The sequence below is a fragment of the Cryptomeria japonica genome, unplaced genomic scaffold, assembly GCF_030272615.1.
Source record: "Cryptomeria japonica unplaced genomic scaffold, Sugi_1.0 HiC_scaffold_951, whole genome shotgun sequence".
NCBI classification, from domain to species: domain Eukaryota; kingdom Viridiplantae; phylum Streptophyta; class Pinopsida; order Cupressales; family Cupressaceae; genus Cryptomeria; species Cryptomeria japonica.
This window is the reverse complement of record NW_026729645.1, coordinates 17,501-42,500: the sequence shown is the minus strand read 5'-3', so window position 1 is coordinate 42,500 and position 25,000 is coordinate 17,501. Positions and strand designations below refer to the sequence as shown.

At 61.0% G+C, this 25,000-nt stretch overlaps 2 non-coding genes across 2 annotated transcripts; both read right to left on the bottom strand.

The window, feature by feature from the left end:
* Positions 1–5,837: 5,837 nt before the first annotated feature.
* On the bottom strand, positions 5,838–5,956 carry LOC131872989 (5S ribosomal RNA). The gene has a single exon (XR_009371032.1). It is a non-coding gene; the product is annotated as a 5S ribosomal RNA (ribosomal RNA).
* Positions 5,957–11,872: 5,916 nt separating this feature from the next.
* On the bottom strand, positions 11,873–11,991 carry LOC131872988 (5S ribosomal RNA). The gene has a single exon (XR_009371031.1). It is a non-coding gene; the product is annotated as a 5S ribosomal RNA (ribosomal RNA).
* Between the last annotated feature and the right edge of the window lie 13,009 nt (positions 11,992–25,000).

Below are 25,000 nucleotides of genomic sequence, written 5' to 3'. Positions count from 1 at the left end.
CGTTCGCCAAGTGTGAGCCCTGCCCGGGTGCGCGCACCTTGCTAGGGCATCGGGTGTGCACCCGGCCCGGCCTACGTGCGTGCACCTGGACGGGGGCGTCGTGTGTGCGTGCAGTGTCCCGTCTGCAACGCGGGTGCCCACACACCACCTCGGGCGCAACGACCTGCGCTCACATGTGGGCCGAGTGCACCTTGGTGCATGTTCGGGGCGCCTCGGGTGCACGCTCGATCTTGCCCCGGTGCACCAAGGCGCTCGGTTTGCCCCGGGTGCGCACTTGGTGCAAGGTGGGCACCCAAAATAGGGATCAAGCACCAAAACACAAGTTTCGGGATGCAAAATGGGACCCAAGGACCACAAATGCGTTCCAAGACCCATGATGGGTCCACGAGAACAAAAATGTGTTTCCGAGACTTAATAAACAAATATTGGGTTTTAGGAGAAGAAACATGCTCTGATGCCCAAAACGAGAATCGACCCCGAAAAGGCCACAGGCCAAAAGTGGGATGCGAGACAAAAAAAAATGGGACCCGAGGACCAAAATTGGGTTCCCAGGTCGAAGACAGGGCAACCGGACAAGAAACGACCTCTAAGGCTCGAAATGAGTCCCGACGACTAAAACTTGACAAGAAGCACCCATCAGGCACCCAACTCGACACCCATGGGATGCCGACCCACCCGGGCTTCCACCTAGCACACCTTGGCACCCACCCACCTCGCACCCAACCTCGCACCCAACTTAGCACCTTTGAACCCACATTGGCACTCACCCTGACCCTGGCACCTTGGAACCCACATTGGCACTCACCTTGACCCTGGCACCCACCTTTGCACTCACCTTGGGACCCACCCTGGCTCCCACCTCGGCACCCACCCAGACACCCACCTTGGTTCCTTGGCACCCACCTTGGATCCTTGGCACCCACCCCGACACCCACCTTGGCACGCAACTTGGCTACTTGCCACCCCACCTTGGCTCCTTGACGCCCACCCCGACAACCACCCCGTGACCTACCCTGGCTAGGGTTGGTGCACACCCACCCTGGTGCCCACCTTGGCACCCACCCCATGACCCACCTTGGCACGCACCTTAGTACCCACCCCGTTACCCACCCTAGGACCCACCCCGTGACCCACCTTGGCCAGGGTGGGTGCCTTGGTGCGCACAACTTGCCTGGGCTGCACACCAGGGCGGGCTCAAGATGGCACCCGCGTTCCGTTTTTTTCACTATCTTTCAAAACGGAAATTTTAAAATCTCGTTTTTTTTTTTTTTTTGCCTTTTCTGGAAATTAGTGAAGGCAGCGCATCAAAGGTGCGCAATGCTGGTGCGAACCCGGGGGAGCGCTCCGATGTGTGCTCCAAGGTGCGGCGTGCACGAAGTCCGAGCCCGGCTTGCCCCGGGTGCGCACCTCGCGTGCACCTTCGCCGGGGTGAGCACCTTGGCTGGGTTGCGCGCCCTGGTGCGCACCAAGGAGCGCTCTGAAGTGTGCTCCAAGGTGCGGCTGTGCACGAAGTCGGAGCTCGGTTTGCCCCGGGTGTGCACCTCGGGTGCGCACCTCGCGTGCACCTTCGCTGCGGTGGGCACCTTGGCTGGGTTGCGCGCCTTGGTGGGCACCATGCAGTGCACGAAGTCGGAGCCCGGTTTGCCCCGGGCGCGCACCTCCGCCAGGGTGGGCACCTTGGTGCGCACAACTTGCCTGGGCTGCGCACCAGGAAGGGCTCAAGATGGCACCCGCGTTCCGTTTTTTTTCACTATCTTTCAGAACGGAAATTTTAAAATATCGTTTTTTTTTTGCCTTTTCTGGAAATTAGTGAAGGCAGCGCATCAAAGGTGCGCAACGCTGGTGCGAACCTGGGAGCGCTCCGATGTGTGCTCCAAGGTGCGGCGAGTGCACGAAGTCGGAGCCCGGTTTGCCCCGGTGTGCGCCCTGGTGGGCACCATGGTGCGCACCAAGGAGCGCTCGAAGTGTGCTCCAAGGTGCGGCCTGCACGAAGTCGGAGCCCGGTTTGCCCCGGGCGTGCACCGCGGGTGGGCACCTTGGTGCGCATGCCTTGCCTGGGCTGCGCACCAGGGCGGGCTCAAGATGGCACCCGCGTTCCGTTTTTTTCACTATCTTTCAAAACGGAAATTTTAAAATCTCATTTTTTTTTGCCTTTTCTGGAAATTAGTGAAGGCAGCGCATCAAAGGTGCGCACCTCGCTGCCCACCACGGTGCGCAACGCCGGTGGGCACCCGGGAGTGCTTCGAAGTGTGCTCCAAGGTGCTGCGTGCACGTTGTCGGAGCCCGGTTTGCCCCGGGGTGCGCACCTCGCGCTGCACCTTCGTCGGGGTGGGCACCTTGGCTGGGTTTGCCCCGGCTGCGCTCCGAAGCGGGGGTTATTGGAGCGCCGCCTCTTTTTTTGTCGGAGCGTTTGGTGGGGTTTCTCGCATTGGCTCTTCCCAGGCCCGGTTGCCACCCTGGCGCGCACGAAGTCGGAAGTAGGGTTATTGCCCGGGTGCGCACCTTTGCCAGGGTGGGCACCTTACCTGGGCTGTGCACCAGGGCGGGCTCAAGATGGCACCCGCGTTCCGTTTTTTTCACTATCTTTCAAAACGGAAATTTTAAAATCTCCTCTTTTTTTTGCCTTTTCTGGAAATTAGTGAAGGCAGCGCATCAAAGGTGCGCACCTCGCTGCCCACCTTGGTGTGCTCTGAGGTGCGCACCCGGGAGCGCTACGAAGTGTGCTCCAAGGTGCGGCGTGCACGTTGTCGGAGCCCGGTTTGCCCCGGGTGCGCACCTCGCCTGCACCTTGGCCGGGGTGGGCACCCTGGCTGGGTTTGCCCAGGGTGCGCTCCGAAGCGGGGTTACTGGAGCGCCCCCTCTTTTTTTGTCAGAGCGTTGGTGGGGTTTCTCGCATTGGCTCTTCCCAGGCCGCGGTTGTTGGGTGCGCTCCCACCCTGGCGCGCGCGCGAAGTTGGAAGTTGGGTTAATTGCCCGGGCGCGCACCTTCGCCAGGGTGGGCACCTTGGTGCGCACACCTTGGCTGGGCTGCGCACCAGGGCGGGCTCAAGATGGCACCAGCATTCCCTTTTTCTCACTATCTTTCAAAACGGAAATTTTAAAATCTCGTTTTTTTTTGCCTTTTATGGAAATTAGTGAAGGCATCGCATCAAAGGTGCGCACTCGCTGCCCACCTTGGTGTGCTCCGAGGTGCCCACCACGGTGCGCTCCGAGGTGCCCACCACGGTGCGCAACGCCGGTGCGAACCCGGGAGCGCCCCGATGTGTGCTCCAAGGTGCGGCGTGCACGAAGCCGGACCCCGGTTTGCCCCGGGTGCGCACCTCGCGTGCACCTTGGTGCGCACACCTTGGCTGGGTTGCGCGCCTGGTGGGCACCATGGTGCGCACCAAGGAGCGCTCCGAAGTGTGCTCCAAGGTGCGGCGTGCACGAAGTCCTAGCCCGGTTTGCCCCGGGGTGCGCACCTTCGCCGCGGTGGGCACCATGGCGTGCACGAAGTCGGAGCCCGGTTTGCCCCGGTGTGCGCACCTCGCGTGCACCTTCGCCGGGGGGTGGGCACCTCGGCTGGGTTGCGCGCCCTGTGTGCGCACCAAGGAGCGCTCCGAAGTGTGCTCCAAGGTGCGGCGTGCACGAAGTCGGAGCCCGGTTTGCCCCGGGTGCGCACCTTCGCCGCGGTGGGGCACCCTGGTGCGCACCATGGCGTGCACGAAGTCGGAGCCCGGTTTGCCCCGGGTGCGCACCTCGCGTGCACCTTCGGCGGGGGTTTGCGCGCCCCTGGTGCGCACCAAGGAGCGCTCCGAAGTGTGCTCCAAGGTGCGGCTGTGCACGAAGTCGGAGCCCGGTTTGCCCGGGGTGCGCACCTCGCGTGCACCTTCGGCGGGGGTTGCGCGCCCTGGTGGGCACCATGGTGCGCACCAAGGAGCGCTCCGAAGTGTGCTCCAAGGTGCGGCGTGCACGAAGTCGGAGCCCGGTTTGCCCCGGGTGCGCACCTCGCGTGCACCTTCGCCGCGGTGGGCACCATGGCGTGCACGAAGTCGGAGCCCGGTTTGCCCCGGGTGCGCACCTCGCGTGCACCTTCGCCGGGGTGGGGCACCTCGGCTGGGTTGCGCGCCCTGGTGCGCACCAAGGAGCGCTCCGAAGTGTGCTCCAAGGTGCGGCTGTGCACGAAGTCGGAGCCCGGTTTGCCCCCGGGTGCGCACCTCGCGTGCACCTTCGCCGCGGTGGGGCACCATGGCGTGCACGAAGTCGGAGCCCGGTTTGCCCCGGGTGCGCACCCCGCGTGCACCTTCGCCGGGGTGGGCACCTCGGCTGGGTTGCGCGCCCTGGTGCGCACCAAGGAGCGCTCCGAAGTGTGCTCCAAGGTGCGGCGGTGCACGAAGTCGGAGCCCGGTTTGCCCCGGGTGCGCACCTCGCGTGCACCTTCGCCGCGGTGGGCACCCTTGGCTGGGTTGGGCACCATTGAGCGCTCGAAGTGTGCTCCAAGGTGCGCACCATGGCCCTCCAAGGTGCGCAGCATGGCGTGCACGAAGTCGGAGCCCGGTTTGCCCCGGGTGCGCACCTCGCGTGCACCTTCGCCAGGGTGGGCACCTCGGTGCGCACACCTTCTCAATGTTTTCTTGCCTTTTCTGGAAATTGGTGAAGGCAGCGCATCAAAGGTGCGCACCTCGGTGTGCTCCGAGGTGCGAACCCGAGAGCGCTCCGAGGTGCCCACGAAGTCGAAAGTCGGGTTAATTGCATTGTTTTCCCCGGGTGCGCTCCGAGGTGCGCAACATCGGTGCGCACCAAGGAGGGCTCCGAAGTGTGCTCCAAGGTGCGCACGATTCGGAGCTCGGTTTGCCCGGGGTGCGCACACCTTGGCTGGGTTGCGCACCCTTTGTGCGCTCCAAGGTGCGCACGAAGTCGGAGCTCGGTTTGCCCCGGGTGCGCACCTTCGCCAGGGTGCGCACCTTGATGCGCACGCCTTGGCTGGGCTGCGCACCTTGGTGGGCGCCATGGTGCGCACCTTTCGTGCGCTCCAAGGTGCGCACGAAGTCGGAGCTCGGTTTGCCCCGGGTGCGCACCTTGGTGGGCGCCATGGTGCACTCCGAGGTGCCCAAGATTGGTGCGCACCAAGGAGCGCTCCGAAGTGCGCTCCAAGGTGCGCAGGTGCGCGCGAAGTCGAAAGTTGGGTTAATTGTCCGGTTTGCCTCGGGTGCGCACCTTGCGTGCACCTTCGCCAGGGTGGGCGCCTTGGTGCGCACACCTTGGCTGGGCTGCGCACCCGGGCGCGCACACCTTGGCACCCGCGTTTCCTTCATTTTAAATTTTTTTTTTTTACAATCTCTCAAGTGGGAAATTCTATAATCTCAACTTTTTTTGCCTTTTCAGGAAACTTTTGAATGGAGCGCATCATTGGTGCGCTCCGAAGTGTGCTCCAAGGTGCGCACCTCTGGTGTGCTCCAAAGCTCTCTCCAGCTGCGTGCACCTGCCCCGGCCGCGCACCCGGCCCCGCCCAGCTTCGCTCACCTGTCCCGGGCGTCTGGTGCGGAACCTTAGAGTAAGAAACATCACCGTGCACCTTGGCCAACGTGCGCGACTCGACCGAGCGCGCACTGGCCGAGGTGCACACCGATTTCACCTGGGTGCGCGCGCAGCACCTCGGGCGCACCGGGGTGCGCGCACAACGCCCGGGTTGCACCGTGGCCTGTGTGCTCGGGGCGCCTCGGGTGCGCGCTCGGTGTCGCCCCCGCGCGCGCGGTAGTGCGGGCAGCGCACCCCGGCCCGGCCCGGCCCCGACGAGAACGCAAACGGGCAAAAGGTTTATTCAAATAGCATTGCGACGCCCGGCGAAAAACTAAGAAAGGGTGCAACACCGGGACTTCCCGGGAGGTCACCCATCCCAGTACTACTCCGGCCCAAGCGCGCTTAACTGCGGAGTTCTGATGGGATCCGGTGCACTAACGCTGGTATGATCGCACCCGTTATGAGCTTGTCGCAGTGTGTACTTAGCAAACCGCGACCCACGTGCGAATCCACCCCGGCCACCCACCCCCGTCGAGGTGCACACCCTCCCTCGCGAAGTGCGCCCCGTTCGCCAAGTGTGAGCCCTGCCCGGGTGCGCGCACCTTGCTAGGGCGTCGGGTGTGCACCCGGCCCGGCCTACGTGCGTGCACCTGGACGGGGCGTCGTGTGCGTGCAGTGTCCCGTCTGCAACGCGGTGCCCACACACCACCTCGGGCGCAACGACCTGCGCTCACATGTGGGCCGAGTGCACCTTGGTGCATGTTCGGGGCGCCTCGGGTGCACGCTCGATCTTGCCCCGGTGCACCAAGGCGCTCGGTTTGCCCCGGGTGCGCACTTGGTGCAAGGTGGGCACCCAAAATAGGGATCAAGCACCAAAACACAAGTTTCGGGATGCAAAATGGGACCCAAGGACCACAAATGCGTTCCAAGACCCATGATGGGTCCACGAGAACAAAAATGTGTTCCGAGACTTAATAAACAAATATTGGGTTTTAGGAGAAGAAACATGCTCTGATGCCCAAAACGAGAATCGACCCCGAAAAGGCCACAGGCCAAAAGTGGGATGCGAGACAAAAAAAAATGGGACCCGAGGACCAAAATTGGGTTCCCAGGTCGAAGACAGGGCAACCGGACAAGAAACGACCTCTAAGGCTCGAAATGAGTCCCGACGACTAAAACTTGACAAGAAGCACCCATCAGGCACCCAACTCGACACCCATGGGATGCCGACCCACCCGGGCTTCCACCTAGCACACCTTGGCACCCACCCACCCTCGCACCCAACCTCGCACCCAACTTAGCACCTTTGAACCCACATTGGCACTCACCCTGACCCTGGCACCTTGGAACCCACATTGGCACTCACCTTGACCCTGGCACCCACCTTTGCACTCACCTTGGGACCCACCCTGGCTCCCACCTCGGCACCCACCCAGACACCCACCTTGGTTCCTTGGCACCCACCTTGGATCCTTGGCACCCACCCCGACACCCACCTTGGCACGCAACTTGGCTACTTGCCACCCACCTTGGCTCCTTGACGCCCACCCCGACAACCACCCCGTGACCTACCCTGGCTAGGGTTGGTGCACACCCACCCTGGTGCCCACCTTGGCACCCACCCCATGACCCACCTTGGCACGCACCTTAGTACCCACCCCGTTACCCACCCTAGGACCCACCCCGTGACCCACCTTGGCCAGGGTGGGTGCCTTGGTGCGCACAACTTGCCTGGGCTGCACACCAGGGCGGGCTCAAGATGGCACCCGCGTTCCGTTTTTTTCACTATCTTTCAAAACGGAAATTTTAAAATCTCGTTTTTTTTTTTTTTTTGCCTTTTCTGGAAATTAGTGAAGGCAGCGCATCAAAGGTGCGCAATGCTGGTGCGAACCCGGGAGCGCTCCGATGTGTGCTCCAAGGTGCGGCGTGCACGAAGTCCGAGCCCGGCTTGCCCCGGGTGCGCACCTCGCGTGCACCTTCGCCGGGGTGAGCACCTTGGCTGGGTTGCGCGCCCTGGTGCGCACCAAGGAGCGCTCTGAAGTGTGCTCCAAGGTGCGGCTGTGCACGAAGTCGGAGCTCGGTTTGCCCCGGGTGTGCACCTCGGGTGCGCACCTCGCGTGCACCTTCGCTGCGGTGGGCACCTTGGCTGGGTTGCGCGCCTTGGTGGGCACCATGCAGTGCACGAAGTCGGAGCCCGGTTTGCCCCGGGCGCGCACCTCCGCCAGGGTGGGCACCTTGGTGCGCACAACTTGCCTGGGCTGCGCACCAGGAAGGGCTCAAGATGGCACCCGCGTTCCGTTTTTTTCACTATCTTTCAGAACGGAAATTTTAAAATATCGTTTTTTTTTGCCTTTTCTGGAAATTAGTGAAGGCAGCGCATCAAAGGTGCGCAACGCTGGTGCGAACCTGGGAGCGCTCCGATGTGTGCTCCAAGGTGCGGCGTGCACGAAGTCGGAGCCCGGTTTGCCCCGGGTGCGCCCTGGTGGGCACCATGGTGCGCACCAAGGAGCGCTCCGAAGTGTGCTCCAAGGTGCGGCCTGCACGAAGTCGGAGCCCGGTTTGCCCCGGGCGTGCACCGCGGGTGGGCACCTTGGTGCGCATGCCTTGCCTGGGCTGCGCACCAGGGCGGGCTCAAGATGGCACCCGCGTTCCGTTTTTTTCACTATCTTTCAAAACGGAAATTTTAAAATCTCATTTTTTTTTGCCTTTTCTGGAAATTAGTGAAGGCAGCGCATCAAAGGTGCGCACCTCGCTGCCCACCACGGTGCGCAACGCCGGTGGGCACCCGGGAGTGCTTCGAAGTGTGCTCCAAGGTGCTGCGTGCACGTTGTCGGAGCCCGGTTTGCCCCGGGTGCGCACCTCGCGTGCACCTTCGTCGGGGTGGGCACCTTGGCTGGGTTTGCCCCGGCTGCGCTCCGAAGCGGGGTTATTGGAGCGCCGCCTCTTTTTTTGTCGGAGCGTTTGGTGGGGTTTCTCGCATTGGCTCTTCCCAGGCCCGGTTGCCACCCTGGCGCGCACGAAGTCGGAAGTAGGGTTAATTGCCCGGGTGCGCACCTTTGCCAGGGTGGGCACCTTACCTGGGCTGTGCACCAGGGCGGGCTCAAGATGGCACCCGCGTTCCGTTTTTTTCACTATCTTTCAAAACGGAAATTTTAAAATCTCCTCTTTTTTTTGCCTTTTCTGGAAATTAGTGAAGGCAGCGCATCAAAGGTGCGCACCTCGCTGCCCACCTTGGTGTGCTCTGAGGTGCGCACCCGGGAGCGCTACGAAGTGTGCTCCAAGGTGCGGCGTGCACGTTGTCGGAGCCCGGTTTGCCCCGGGTGCGCACCTCGCCTGCACCTTGGCCGGGGTGGGCACCCTCGCTGGGTTTGCCCAGGGTGCGCTCCGAAGCGGGGTTACTGGAGCGCCCCCTCTTTTTTTGTCAGAGCGTTTGGTGGGGTTTCTCGCATTGGCTCTTCCCAGGCCCGGTTGTTGGGTGCGCTCCCACCCTGGCGCGCGCGAAGTTGGAAGTTGGGTTAATTGCCCGGGCGCGCACCTTCGCCAGGGTGGGCACCTTGGTGCGCACACCTTGGCTGGGCTGCGCACCAGGGCGGGCTCAAGATGGCACCAGCATTCCCTTTTTCTCACTATCTTTCAAAACGGAAATTTTAAAATCTCGTTTTTTTTTGCCTTTTATGGAAATTAGTGAAGGCATCGCATCAAAGGTGCGCACCTCGCTGCCCACCTTGGTGTGCTCCGAGGTGCCCACCACGGTGCGCTCCGAGGTGCCCACCACGGTGCGCAACGCCGGTGCGAACCCGGGAGCGCCCCGATGTGTGCTCCAAGGTGCGGCGTGCACGAAGCCGGACCCCGGTTTGCCCCGGGTGCGCACCTCGCGTGCACCTTGGTGCGCACACCTTGGCTGGGTTGCGCGGCCTGGTGGGCACCATGGTGCGCACCAAGGAGCGCTCCGAAGTGTGCTCCAAGGTGCGGCGTGCACGAAGTCCTAGCCCGGTTTGCCCCGGGTGCGCACCTTCGCCGCGGTGGGCACCATGGCGTGCACGAAGTCGGAGCCCGGTTTGCCCCGGGTGCGCACCTCGCGTGCACCTTCGCCGGGGTGGGCACCTCGGCTGGGTTGCGCGCCCTGGTGCGCACCAAGGAGCGCTCCGAAGTGTGCTCCAAGGTGCGGCGTGCACGAAGTCGGAGCCCGGTTTGCCCCGGGTGCGCACCTTCGCCGCGGTGGGCACCCTGGTGCGCACCATGGCGTGCACGAAGTCGGAGCCCGGTTTGCCCCGGGTGCGCACCTCGCGTGCACCTTCGGCGGGGTTGCGCGCCCTGGTGCGCACCAAGGAGCGCTCCGAAGTGTGCTCCAAGGTGCGGCGTGCACGAAGTCGGAGCCCGGTTTGCCCCGGGTGCGCACCTCGCGTGCACCTTCGGCGGGGTTGCGCGCCCTGGTGGGCACCATGGTGCGCACCAAGGAGCGCTCCGAAGTGTGCTCCAAGGTGCGGCGTGCACGAAGTCGGAGCCCGGTTTGCCCCGGGTGCGCACCTCGCGTGCACCTTCGCCGCGGTGGGCACCATGGCGTGCACGAAGTCGGAGCCCGGTTTGCCCCGGGTGCGCACCTCGCGTGCACCTTCGCCGGGGTGGGCACCTCGGCTGGGTTGCGCGCCCTGGTGCGCACCAAGGAGCGCTCCGAAGTGTGCTCCAAGGTGCGGCGTGCACGAAGTCGGAGCCCGGTTTGCCCCGGGTGCGCACCTCGCGTGCACCTTCGCCGCGGTGGGCACCATGGCGTGCACGAAGTCGGAGCCCGGTTTGCCCCGGGTGCGCACCCCGCGTGCACCTTCGCCGGGGTGGGCACCTCGGCTGGGTTGCGCGCCCTGGTGCGCACCAAGGAGCGCTCCGAAGTGTGCTCCAAGGTGCGGCGTGCACGAAGTCGGAGCCCGGTTTGCCCCGGGTGCGCACCTCGCGTGCACCTTCGCCGCGGTGGGCACCTTGGCTGGGTTGGGCACCATTGAGCGCTCCGAAGTGTGCTCCAAGGTGCGCACCATGGCCCTCCAAGGTGCGCAGCATGGCGTGCACGAAGTCGGAGCCCGGTTTGCCCCGGGTGCGCACCTCGCGTGCACCTTCGCCAGGGTGGGCACCTCGGTGCGCACACCTTCTCAATGTTTTCTTGCCTTTTCTGGAAATTGGTGAAGGCAGCGCATCAAAGGTGCGCACCTCGGTGTGCTCCGAGGTGCGAACCCGAGAGCGCTCCGAGGTGCCCACGAAGTCGAAAGTCGGGTTAATTGCATTGTTTTCCCCGGGTGCGCTCCGAGGTGCGCAACATCGGTGCGCACCAAGGAGGGCTCCGAAGTGTGCTCCAAGGTGCGCACGATTCGGAGCTCGGTTTGCCCGGGGTGCGCACACCTTGGCTGGGTTGCGCACCCTTTGTGCGCTCCAAGGTGCGCACGAAGTCGGAGCTCGGTTTGCCCCGGGTGCGCACCTTCGCCAGGGTGCGCACCTTGATGCGCACGCCTTGGCTGGGCTGCGCACCTTGGTGGGCGCCATGGTGCGCACCTTTCGTGCGCTCCAAGGTGCGCACGAAGTCGGAGCTCGGTTTGCCCCGGGTGCGCACCTTGGTGGGCGCCATGGTGCACTCCGAGGTGCCCAAGATTGGTGCGCACCAAGGAGCGCTCCGAAGTGCGCTCCAAGGTGCGCAGGTGCGCGCGAAGTCGAAAGTTGGGTTAATTGTCCGGTTTGCCTCGGGTGCGCACCTTGCGTGCACCTTCGCCAGGGTGGGCGCCTTGGTGCGCACACCTTGGCTGGGCTGCGCACCCGGGCGCGCACACCTTGGCACCCGCGTTTCCTTCATTTTAAATTTTTTTTTTTTACAATCTCTCAAGTGGGAAATTCTATAATCTCAACTTTTTTTGCCTTTTCAGGAAACTTTTGAATGGAGCGCATCATTGGTGCGCTCCGAAGTGTGCTCCAAGGTGCGCACCTCTGGTGTGCTCCAAAGCTCTCTCCAGCTGCGTGCACCTGCCCCGGCCGCGCACCCGGCCCCGCCCAGCTTCGCTCACCTGTCCCGGGCGTCTGGTGCGGAACCTTAGAGTAAGAAACATCACCGTGCACCTTGGCCAACGTGCGCGACTCGACCGAGCGCGCACTGGCCGAGGTGCACACCGATTTCACCTGGGTGCGCGCGCAGCACCTCGGGCGCACCGGGGTGCGCGCACAACGCCCGGGTTGCACCGTGGCCTGTGTGCTCGGGGCGCCTCGGGTGCGCGCTCGGTGTCGCCCCCGCGCGCGCGGTAGTGCGGGCAGCGCACCCCGGCCCGGCCCGGCCCCGACGAGAACGCAAACGGGCAAAAGGTTTATTCAAATAGCATTGCGACGCCCGGCGAAAAACTAAAAAAGGGTGCAACACCGGGACTTCCCGGGAGGTCACCCATCCCAGTACTACTCCGGCCCAAGCGCGCTTAACTGCGGAGTTCTGATGGGATCCGGTGCACTAACGCTGGTATGATCGCACCCGTTATGAGCTTGTCGCAGTGTGTACTTAGCAAACCGCGACCCACGTGCGAATCCACCCCGGCCACCCACCCCCGTCGAGGTGCACACCCTCCCTCGCGAAGTGCGCCCCGTTCGCCAAGTGTGAGCCCTGCCCGGGTGCGCGCACCTTGCTAGGGCGTCGGGTGTGCACCCGGCCCGGCCTACGTGCGTGCACCTGGACGGGGCGTCGTGTGCGTGCAGTGTCCCGTCTGCAACGCGGTGCCCACACACCACCTCGGGCGCAACGACCTGCGCTCACATGTGGGCCGAGTGCACCTTGGTGCATGTTCGGGGCGCCTCGGGTGCACGCTCGATCTTGCCCCGGTGCACCAAGGCGCTCGGTTTGCCCCGGGTGCGCACTTGGTGCAAGGTGGGCACCCAAAATAGGGATCAAGCACCAAAACACAAGTTTCGGGATGCAAAATGGGACCCAAGGACCACAAATGCGTTCCAAGACCCATGATGGGTCCACGAGAACAAAAATGTGTTCCGAGACTTAATAAACAAATATTGGGTTTTAGGAGAAGAAACATGCTCTGATGCCCAAAACGAGAATCGACCCCGAAAAGGCCACAGGCCAAAAGTGGGATGCGAGACAAAAAAAAATGGGACCCGAGGACCAAAATTGGGTTCCCAGGTCGAAGACAGGGCAACCGGACAAGAAACGACCTCTAAGGCTCGAAATGAGTCCCGACGACTAAAACTTGACAAGAAGCACCCATCAGGCACCCAACTCGACACCCATGGGATGCCGACCCACCCGGGCTTCCACCTAGCACACCTTGGCACCCACCCACCCTCGCACCCAACCTCGCACCCAACTTAGCACCTTTGAACCCACATTGGCACTCACCCTGACCCTGGCACCTTGGAACCCACATTGGCACTCACCTTGACCCTGGCACCCACCTTTGCACTCACCTTGGGACCCACCCTGGCTCCCACCTCGGCACCCACCCAGACACCCACCTTGGTTCCTTGGCACCCACCTTGGATCCTTGGCACCCACCCCGACACCCACCTTGGCACGCAACTTGGCTACTTGCCACCCACCTTGGCTCCTTGACGCCCACCCCGACAACCACCCCGTGACCTACCCTGGCTAGGGTTGGTGCACACCCACCCTGGTGCCCACCTTGGCACCCACCCCATGACCCACCTTGGCACGCACCTTAGTACCCACCCTGTTACCCACCCTAGGACCCACCCCGTGACCCACCTTGGCCAGGGTGGGTGCACCCACCCTGGTGCCCACCTTGGCACCCACCCATCCTAGCACCCAGCCTGTGACCGGGCTTGGAACCCAACCTTGCACCCGTCTTGGCCAGTGTGGGTGCGCACCCATCCTGGCACCCACGTTGTGACACACCCTTTAACCCACGCACCCTAGCAGCCACGTTGGCACCCACCTTGGAACACAACCTAGCAACTTGGCACCCACCCCGTGACCCACCTTGGCATCCACCATAGCAGTCGCCCACTTGGCACCCACCTTGGAACCCAAGTTGGCACCCACCTCGGCACCCACCTTGACACTTGTGGACCCACCTTGCCACTCACCCTAGCATCGACCCATCCTAGCACCCACCCTGGCACCTTTGCACCCTAGCACTCACCCATCCTAGCACCTAACCTGTGACCCACCTTGACACTCACCCTCGCACCCACCTTGGAACCCAACCTAGCACCCACCCACCCTGACACCAACCCTAGCACCTACCCACCCTTGCACCCACCCTGTGACCCATCTTGGCACCCACCCATCCTACCACTCAACCTATCACCCACCTTCTCACCCACCTTGGCATCCACCTTAGCACCCACCCACACTGGCACCTTGGCACCCACCTCGGGCAAGGTGGGTGCACACCCACCCTGACACCCAATTTAGAACCAACCGAGCATGTTACCCACCTTGGCACCCACATTGCAGCCCACCCTAGTACCCACCCTATGACCCACATTGGCATCCACACCCTAGCACCCAGGCACCTCGACACCCGCCTTGACACGCACCCTAGCACTAAACCTGTGACCCACCTTGGAACTCACCCTAGAACCCACCCACCCTGTGAACCACCTTGGCATCCACCTTAGCACCCACCCACCTTGGCACCCACTCTAGCACTCACCCATCCTAACACCCAACTTGTTACCCACCTTGGCACCCGCCCTCGCGTCCACCTTGAAACCCACCCTAGCACCCACCCACGCAGGAGCCCACCTTGGCACCCAACCTAACACCCACGCATCCTGGCACCCAACTTGTGACCCACCTTGGAACCCACCCTAGTACCCACCTTTGAACCCACTATATCACCAACCCACCTTGGCACCCACCCTATGACCCTCTTTGGAATCCACCCTAGCACGCACCCACCCTGGCACCCACCATGGAGCGCACCCTAGCACCCACCCACCTCGGCACGCACCTCAACACCCACCTTGGTGTGCGCACTGCGCCAACCTCTCAAAGACCCTATGTGGTGCGCTCCAAAGTGTACACCTTTGGTGCGCTCCAAGGTGCGCACCTTTGGTGCACACCGAGGTGCACACCAAAGTGTGCACCGAGGTGAGCACCAAAGTGCACTCCAAGGTGCACACCAAGGCGTGCACCTTTGGTGCGGTCAATGCAAACGAATTCGGAAGTTGGGGTCGATGTCCTAATCGCTGCTGCAGACTACACGTATGAGAATCGGACAAATAGCTTTATATAGGGGAGGTGTTGCGTTTGATGGGTCGACTCCCCTGGTTGTGTGCACTGCACCAACTTCAAAGACCCTGTCTTGTTTAAGAAGTCAAAAGTTGGGGTGGATGTCCTAATCATTGCTGCAGTCTACGCATGTATGAGAATCAGACAAATAGCTTATATAGGGGAGGTGTTGCATTCGGTGGGTTGACTCCCCTGGTTGTGCGCACTGCGCCAACCTCAAAGACCCCGCATAGCAGAAGAAGTCGGAAGTCGGATTTTGGTGAGCACCAAGGCGTGCACCTTTGGTGCGGTCAACGCAGACGAATTCAGAAGTTGGGGTGGATGTCCTAATCGTTGTTGCAGGCTACACATGTATGAGAATCAGACAAATAGCTTATATAGGGGAGGTGTTGGGTTTGATGGGTCAACTCCCTTGGTTGTGCGCATTACGCCAACCTCAAAGACCTTGTTTTCGTTAAGAAGTCAAAAGTTGGGGTCAATGTCCTAATGGCTCCTGTAGGCTACACATGTATGAGAATCGGACAAATAGCTTATATAGGGGAGGTGTTGGGTTTGATGGGTCGACTCCCCTGGTTGTGCGCATTACGTCAACCTCAAAGACCTTGTTTTCGTTAAGAAGTCAAAAGTTGGGGTCGATGTCCTAATTGCTCCTGTAGACTACACATGTATGAGAATCAGACAAATAGCTTATATAGGGGAGGTGTTGGGTTTGATGGGTTGACTCCCCTAGTTGTTCGCATTACACCAACCTCAAAGACCTTGTTTTCGTTTAGAAGCCGAAAGTTGGGGTCGATGTCCTAATTGCTCCTGCAGGCTACGCATGTATGAGAATCAGACAAATAGCTTATATAGGGGAGGTGTTGGGTTTGATGGGTCGACTCCCCTGGTTGTGCGCATTGCGCCAACCTCAAAGACCCTGCATTGCGGATGAAGTCGAAAGTCAGAGTTTGGTGTGCTACAAGGTGTGGTCGAAGGTGCTCACCTAGGTGTGCACCTTTGGAGCGCAGGAAAAGTGCCCTCCAAAAGTGCGCACCTTTGGAGTGCACAAAAGTGCCCTCCAAAAGTGCGCACCTTTGGAGCGCACAAAAGTGCCCTCCAAAAAGTGCCCTCCAAAAGTGCGCACCTTTGGAGCGCACAAAAGTGCCCTCCAAAAAGTGCCCTCCAAAAGTGCGCACCTTTGGAGTGCAGAAAAGTGCCCTCCAAAAAGTGCCCTCCAAAAGTGTGCACCTTTGGAGTGCACAAAAGTGCCCTCCAAAAGTGCGCACCTTTGGAGCGCAGAAAAGTGCCCTCCAAAAAGTGCCCTCCAAAAGTGCGCACCTTTGGAGCGCAGAAAAGTGCCCTCCAAAAAGTGCCCTCCAAAAGTGCGCACCTTTGGAGCGCAGAAAAGTGCCCTCCAAAAAGTGCCCTCCAAAAGTGCGCACCTTTGGAGCGCAGAAAAGTGCCCTCCAAAAAGTGCCCTCCAAAAGTGCGCACCTTTGGAGCGCACAAAAGTGCCCTCCAAAAAGTGCCCTCCAAAAGTGCGCACCTTTGGAGCGCACAAAAGTGCCCTCCAAAAGTGCGCACCTTTGGAGCGCACAAAAGTGCCCTCCAAAAGTGCGCACTTTTGGTGCGCACCAAGGCGCTGGTTCGGTCGTTGCAGGCGAGTTCGGAAGTTGGGGTCGATGTCCTGAGCGGAGGTGCAAACTACACAGGTGTCGGAATCGGACAAATAGCTTATATAGGGGAGGTGTATGCTTCGATGGGTCGACTCCCCAGGTTGAGCGCACCGCGCCAACCTCAAAGACCCTACGGTATGGATGAAGTCGGAAGTTGGGTCCGATGACCGATTCGATTAGTAGGTATGCTCATGAGGTCGGAATTTGGGTCCGATGACCTGCCATGTGCAGGAAGGCGAATGTTGGCACTGTGCGTTGCAAGGTGCACACCAAGGTGCTGGTGCGGTCTTTTTAGTCGAGTTCGGAAGTTGGGGTCGATGTCCTGATCGGAGGTGCAAGCTACACAGGTGTGGGAATCGGACAAATAGCTTATATAGGGGAGGTGTATGCTTCGTTGGGTCGACTCCCCGGGTTGAGCGCACCGCGCCAACCTCAAAGACCCTACGGTATGGATGAAGTCGGAAGTTGGGTCCGATGACCGATTCGATATGTAGGCATACTCGCGAGGTCGGAATTTGGGTCCGATGACCTGCCATGTGCAGGAAGGCGAATGTTGGCACTGTGCGTTGCAAGGTGCGCACCAAGGCGCTGGTTCGGTCGTTGCAGGCGAGTTCGGAAGTTGGGGTCGATGTCCTGATCGGAGGTGCAAACTACACAGGTGTGGGAATCGGACAAATAGCTTATATAGGGGAGGTGTATGCTTCGTTGGGTCGACTCCCCGGGTTGAGCGCACCGCGCCAACCTCAAAGACCCTACGGTATGGATGAAGTCGGAAGTTGTGTCCGATGACCGATTCGATATGTAGGCATACTCGCGAGGTCGGAATTTGGGTCCGATGACCTGCCATGTGCAGGAAGGCGAATGTTGGGACTGTGCGTCGCAAGGTGCGCACCAAGGCGCTGGTGCCGTCGTTGCAGTCGAGTTCGGAAGTTGGGGTCGATGTCCTGGTCAGAGGTGCAAACTACACAGGTGTGGGAATCGGACAAATAGCTTATATAGGGGAGGTGTATGCTTCGATGGGTCGACTCCCCGGGTTGAGCGCACCGCGCCAACCTCAAAGACCCTACAGTATGGATGAAGTCGGAAGTTGGGTCCGATGACCGATTCGATACGTAGGCATATTGGCGAGGTCTGAATTTGTGTCCGATGACCTGCCATGCGCAGGAAGGCGGAATTTGGGTCCGATGACCGAGTTGATGGCGTGCCATGCGCAGAAAGGCGGAATTTGGGTCCGATGACCGAGTTGATGTTGATGGCCCGCCATGCACAGGAAGGCGGAATTTGGGTCCGATGACCGATTTGAAGGCGTGCCATGCGCAGAAAGGCGGAGTTTGGGTCCGATGACCGAGTTGATATTGATGGCCCGCCATGCGCAGGAAGGCGGAATTTGGGTCCGATGACCTGACATACGCATGGAGTCCGACTCGGGGGCCGATGTTCGATTCGATGACTTGCATTGTGGGTAAAGTCGGAAGTTGTGGTCTTTGACCCGATTCGATGACCAGACTTCGGCTGCTTGAGAATCGGACAAATAACTTATATAGGGGAGGTAGTGTTCTCGAGCATCCTCCCCCCGTGCCCGTTTATGTCGATTGATGCTGGTGCTCGACTGGTTGGAGCGCTCGGATGCAAAAATCTTGCACCAGGATTTATCGATTGTGATGGACACGGCAAGTCTCCTGATTGCTATGCAGGAGCTCATCGTGAATCTCTATGCGGCCTTGGTATGGACTCGACCTGCGGAATGGTTCGGCAATGGTAGTCGCTCCAACACGTCCTTGCAATGGCCACAGAGGTGATTCGACTAGAGCTCCAGTCTAGCTTTTGGGTTGCTTGGCGGACTGGTATAGCCGCGATCGAGTTCCGGCCATGAACGTTTTAGATAGCTCTTGGGCTTTCTGGGACGGAAGTCGGAAGTTTGGGCTGTTGTCCGATTTGATGACCATTCTTCGGATGTGTGAGAATCGGACAAATAACTTATATAGGGGACTGTGTTGTCTCACGCAGCCCCCTCCGTGCCCCTCTATCTCGACCGATGTTGGTGCTTGAAAGGGTTGGGATCGCTCGGATTTATAAACGTGCACCACCATTTGTCGAGTGTGAGGGACGCGGCAGGTCTCCTAAATGCTATACGGGCGCTCTCTGAGAATCTCTATCCGGCCTCGACACAGACTAGTCTTGCTGAATGGTTTGGCACTGGTAGTCGATCCAACACGTCGTTGTTGTGGCCGCCTAGGCGATTCGATTCGAGCCCCCGTCTAGCTTTTGGGTTGCTTGGCGGATTTTGCCCTATCCGCAAGTGAGCTCGGTCCCTAAACGTTCGAGAAACCCGATTGCTATGCGCCGACTCTCTTTCTTGCGAGCCTCCATCTAGCTTTTGGGTCTCTACGGAACGGAAGTCGGAATCTGGGACCGTTGTTTGATTCGACGAGGCAGACTACGGTTGTGCGAGAATCGGACAAATAACTTATATAGGGGAGGTGTTGACTGGAGCATTCTCCCCCGTGCCCCTCTAACTCGACCAATGCTGGCGCTCGAACGGTGGTAGCGCTCGGATTTTCGTTGAGCGCCAGCATTGGTCGATTTAGAGGGGCATGCGAGATTCCCGAATGCTATGCGAGGGCTCTAACGGAAATGTCTATTGGTTTCGGTATGGATGCAATTGCGAGTGGTTCGGCAAAGGTAGTCGTTCCGATGCGTCCATGTCGTGGCCAAATCGATAATTCGATTTGAGCCCTCGTATAGCATTTGGGTCTCTCGATGTGATTCCGCATTCCAGTCCCTTTGGGCACTGCTTGAGCCGCATCCCAGGGGGTTCCCTTCCCAATAATCTGCCTCGCAACCCGATTGCTATGCGGTGAGGCTCCTCGGCCGCCTCGGAACTATCTGTGTATCAGACGCATCGCGGGATAAGGGGTTGGCAACGGTAGTCGCCCCAAGCGCGTCCGATGCTTGGACCATTCCGAGGCGGCCCTGAAGCCTCTTCCGTCTAGCCGTTGGGTCCTTCTCGCCGCATCCCTTGCCTCGCACCCCGATTGCTATGCGGTGAGGCTCCTCGGCCGCCTTGGAACTATCTGTGTATCAGACGCATCGCGGGATAAGGGGTTGTCACTGGTAGTCGCCCCAAGCGCGTCCGATGCTTGGACCATTCCGAGGCGGCCCTGAAGCCTCTTCCGTCTAGCCGTTGGGTCCTTCTCGCCGCATCCCTCGACTCGCACCCCGATTGCTATGCGGTGAGGCTCCTCGGCCGCCTTGGAACTATCTGTGTATCGGACGCGTCGCGGGATAAGGGGTTGTCACTGGTAGTCGCCCCAAGCGCGTCCGATGCTTGGACCATTCCGAGGCGGCCCTGAAGCCTCTTCCGTCTAGCCGTTGGGTCCTTCTCGCCGCATCCCTCGCCTCGCACCCCGATTGCTATGCGGTGAGGCTCCTCGGCCGCCTTGGAACTATCTGTGTATCGGACGCGTCGCGGGATAAGGGGTTGTCACTGGTAGTCGCCCCAAGCGCGTGCGATGCATGGACCATTCCCAGGCGGCCCTGAAGCCTCTTCCGTCTAGCCGTTGGGTCCTTCTCGCCGCATCCCTCGCCTCGCACCCCGATTGCTATGCGGTGAGGCTCCTCGGCCGCCTTGGAACTATCTGTGTATCGGACGCGTCGCGGGATAAGGGGTTGTCACTGGTAGTCGCCCCAAGCGCGTCCGATGCTTGGACCATTCCGAGGCGGCCCTGAAGCCTCTTCCGTCTAGCCGTTGGGTCCTTCTCGCCGCATCCCTCGCCTCGCACCCCGATTGCTATGCGGTGAGGCTCCTCGGCCGCCTTGGAACTATCTGTGTATCGGACGCGTCGCGGGATAAGGGGTTGTCACTGGTAGTCGCCCCAAGCGCGTCCGATGCTTGGACCATTCCGAGGCGGCCCTGAAGCCTCTTCCGTCTAGCCGTTGGGTCCTTCTCGCCGCATCCCTCGCCTCGCACCCCGATTGCTATGCGGTGAGGCTCCTCGGCCGCCTTGGAACTATCTGTGTATCGGACGCGTCGCGGGATAAGGGGTTGTCACTGGTAGTCGCCCCAAGCGCGTCCGATGCTTGGACCATTCCGAGGCGGCCCTGAAGCCTCTTCCGTCTAGCCGTTGGGTCCTTCTCGCCGCATCCCTCGCCTCGCACCCCGATTGCTATGCGGTGAGGCTCCTCGGCCGCCTTGGAACTATCTGTGTATCGGACGCATCGCGGGATAAGGGGTTGTCACTGGTAGTCGCCCCAAGCGCGTCCGATGCTTGGACCATTCCGAGGCGGCCCTGAAGCCTCTTCCGTCTAGCCGTTGGGTCCTTCTCGCCGCATCCCTCGCCTCGCACCCCGATTGCTATGCGGTGAGGCTCCTCGGCCGCCTTGGAACTATCTGTGTATCGGACGCGTCGCGGGATAAGGGGTTGTCACTGGTAGTCGCCCCAAGCGCGTCCGATGCTTGGACCATTCCGAGGCGGCCCTGAAGCCTCTTCCGTCTAGCCGTTGGGTCCTTCTCGCCGCATCCCTCGCCTCGCACCCCGATTGCTATGCGGTGAGGCTCCTCGGCCGCCTTGGAACTATCTGTGTATCGGACGCGTCGCGGGATAAGGGGTTGTCACTGGTAGTCGCCCCAAGCACGTCCGATGCTTGGACCATTCCGAGGCGGACCTGAAGCCTCTTCCGTCTAGCCGTTGGGTCCTTCTCGCCGCATCCCTCGCCTCGCACCCCGATTGCTATGCGGTGAGGCTCCTCGGCCGCCTTGGAACTATCTGTGTATCGGACGCGTCGCGGGATAAGGGGTTGTCACTGGTAGTCGCCCCAAGCGCGTCCGATGCTTGGACCATTCCGAGGCGGCCCTGAAGCCTCTTCCGTCTAGCCGTTGGGTCCTTCTTGCCGCATCCCTCGCCTCGCACCCCGATTGCTATGCGGTGAGGCTCCTCGGCCGCCTTGGAACTATCTGTGTATCGGACGCGTCGCGGGATAAGGGGTTGTCACTGGTAGTCGCCCCAAGCGCGTCCGATGCTTGGACCATTCCGAGGCGGCCCTGAAGCCTCTTCCGTCTAGCCGTTGGGTCCTTCTCGCCGCATCCCTCGCCTCGCACCCCGATTGCTATGCGGTGAGGCTCCTCGGCCGCCTTGGAACTATCTGTGTATCGGACGCATCGCGGGATAAGGGGTTGTCACTGGTAGTCGCCCCAAGCGCGTCCGATGCTTGGACCATTCCGAGGCGGCCCTGAAGCCTCTTCCGTCTAGCCGTTGGGTCCTTCTCGCCGCATCCCTCGCCTCGCACCCCGATTGCTATGCGGTGAGGCTCCTCGGCCGCCTTGGAACTATCTGTGTATCGGACGCGTCGCGGGATAAGGGGTTGTCACTGGTAGTCGCCCCAAGCGCGTCCGATGCTTGGACCATTCCGAGGCGGACCTGAAGCCTCTTCCGTCTAGCCGTTGGGTCCTTCTCGCCGCATCCCTCGCCTCGCACCCCGATTGCTATGCGGTGAGGCTCCTCGGCCGCCTTGGAACTATCTGTGTATCGGACGCGTCGCGGGATAAGGGGTTGTCACTGGTAGTCGCCCCAAGCGCGTCCGATGCTTGGACCATTCCGAGGCGGCCCTGAAGCCTCTTCCGTCTAGCCGTTGGGTCCTTCTCGCCGCATCCCTCGCCTCGCACCCCGATTGCTATGCGGTGAGGCTCCTCGGCCGCCTTGGAACTATCTGTGTATCGGACGCGTCGCGGGATAAGGGGTTGTCACTGGTAGTCGCCCCAAGCGCGTCCGATGCTTGGACCATTCCGAGGCGGACCTGAAGCCTCTTCCCTCTAGCCGTTGGGGCTTTCTCGCCGCATCCCTCGCCTCGCACCCCGATTGCTATTCGGTGAGGCTCCTCGGCCGCCTTGGAACTATCTGTGTATCGGACGCATCGCGGGATAAGGGGTTGGCAGTGGTAGTCGCCCCAAGCGCGTCCGATGCTTGGACCATTCCGAGGCGGCCCTGCAGCCTCTTCCGTCTAGCCGTTGGGGCCATCTCGCTGCATCCCCCACCTCGCACCACGATTGCTATGCGGTGAGGCTCCTTGGCCGCCTCGGAACTATCTGTGTATCGGACGCATCGCGGGATAAGGGGTTGTCACTGGTAGTCGCCCCAAGCGCGTCCGATGCTTGGACTATTCCGAGGCGGCCCTGCAGCCTCTTCCGTCTAGCCGTTGGGGCCATCTCGCCGCATCCCCCAGCTCCTCGGCCGCCTCGGAACTATCTGTGTATCGGACGCATCGCGGGATAAGGGGTTGGCAGTGGTAGTCGCCCCAAGCGCGTTCGATGCTTGGACTATTCCGAGGCGGCCCCGCAGCCTCTTCCGTCTACCCTTTGGGGCCATCTCGCCGCATCCCTCGCCTCGCACCCCGATTGCTATGCGGTGAGGCTCCTCGGCCGCCTGGGAACTATCTTCGTATCGGATGCATCGCGGGATAAGGGGTTGTCACTGGTAGTCGCCCCAAGCGCGTCCGATGCTTGGACTATTCCGAGGCGGCCCTGTGGCCTCTTCCGTCTAGCCGTTGGGGCCATCTCGCCGCATCCCTCACCTCGCACCCCCATTGCTATGCGGTGAGGCTCCTCGGCCGCCTTGGAACTGTCTTCGTATCGGAAGCATCGCGGGATAAGGGGTTGTCACTGGTAGTCGCCCCAAGCGCGTCCGATGCTTGGACTATTCCGAGGCGGCCCTGCAGCCTCTTCCGTCTAGCCGTTGGGGCCATCTCGCCGCATCCCCCACCTCGCACCCGGATTGCTATGCGGTGAGGCTCCTCGGCCGCCTTGGAACTATCTTCGTATCGGACGCATCGCGGGATAAGGGGTTGTCACTGGTAGTCGCCCCAAGCGCGTCCGATGCTTGGACTATTCCGACGCGGCCCTGTGGCCTCTTCCGTCTAGCCGTTGGGGCCATCTCGCCGCATCCCCCACCTCGCACCCCGATTGCTATGCGGTGAGGCTCCTCGGCCGCCTTGGAACCATCTTCGTATCGGACGCATCGCGGGATGAGGGGTTGTCACTGGTAGTCGCCCCAAGCGCGTCCGATGCTTGGACCATTCTGAGGCGGCCCTGAAGCCTCTTCCGTCTAGCCGTTGGGGCCTTCCCGCCCCATCCCTCGCCTCGCACCCCCGATTGCTATGCGGTGAGGCTCCTCGGCCGCCTTGGAACCATCTGTGTATCGGACGCATCGCGGGATAAGGGGTTGGCACTGGTAGTCGCCCCAAGCGCGTCCGATGCTTGGAGCATTCCGAGGTGGCCCTGAAGCCTCTTCCGTCTAGCCGTTGGGGCCTTCCCGCCCCATCCCTCGCCTCGCACCCCGATTGATATGCGGTGAGGCTCCTCGGCCGCCTTGGAACTATCTGTGTATCGGACGCATCGCGGGATAAGGGGTTGGCACTGGTAGTCGTCCCAATCGCGTCCGATGCTTGGACCATTCCGAGGCGGCCCTGCAGCCTCTTCCGTTTAGCCGTCGGGGCCTTCCCGCCGCATCCCTCGCCTCGCATCCCGATTCCTATGCGGTGAGTCTTCTCGGCCGCCGCGGAACTATACCTGTTATTGCTACTGCATCCTTCGGCTGGTAACCTCCTCTGCCGCCTTGGAACGTTCTCTTTGTCGGACGCGTCGCGGGATAAGGGGTTGGCACTGGTAGTCGCCCCAAGCGCGCCCGATGCATAGACCGCTCCGAGTTGACCTTGCTTTCAGCCTCTCACATGCATAGACCTCTCTGAGTCGACCCTGCAGCCTCTCACGTTTAGCCTTTGGAATCTCGCCTCACAACATGATTGCTATCCTTGATGCATCCCTTGCCTCGAGCCCTGATTGCTTTCTTGGCTGCATCCCTCCTCTCCTCACAGCCCGGTTGTCATCACTGCTTCATCCGTCGCTTCATGCATTCTGGCTGCTGGGCCCTTCCCACCGCACACCTCGATTGCTATCTCTTCTGCATCACACACCCCGATTGCTATCTCTGCTACATCCCTCGGCTCTCACTTCTGCATCCTTCGCCTCCCACCTCGATTGCTATCAATGCTGCATCCGTAACCTCACACCCCGATTGCTATGCGGGGAGGCTCCTTGGCCGCCTTGGAAATTTCTGTGTGTCGGACGCACCGCGGGATAAGGGGTTGGCACTGGTAGTCGCCCCAAGTGCGCCCGATTCTTAGACCGCTTCGAGGTGACCTCGTAGCCTCTTTCGTCCAGGCTTCCTGCCTTCAACGCCCTTTTTACACCTCGATTGCTATGCGCGGGCTCGTTGGCGTCTATCACCTCTTTGCGAAGAGTGGCACGATGATTGTTGGGGTAAATCGTAGCAGTCCGATCTCTGGCCTTGGGCCATTGTGAGGGCTGATCGATTTCCTGTGCGCATCTCGTGTTCGCCCAGTAACAGACTCGACGACTTGTAATCGGTCTTGTTCCCGATTGTTCCTGGAGGTAGTCTTCGGAACTCTTGGATTTGACCTGTCACTCGAACTGTCCTCTTCCGAGGATGCTTGTGTGTGTGTGCTTGTGCCATTTCCTTGGCGGTATTAACGAGATATTAAAGAGCGGAGTGAGCGCCTCGCCCAGCTATGTTTGGGGCTCTCACTCCCTTACCCGGTGTGCGACCGCTTT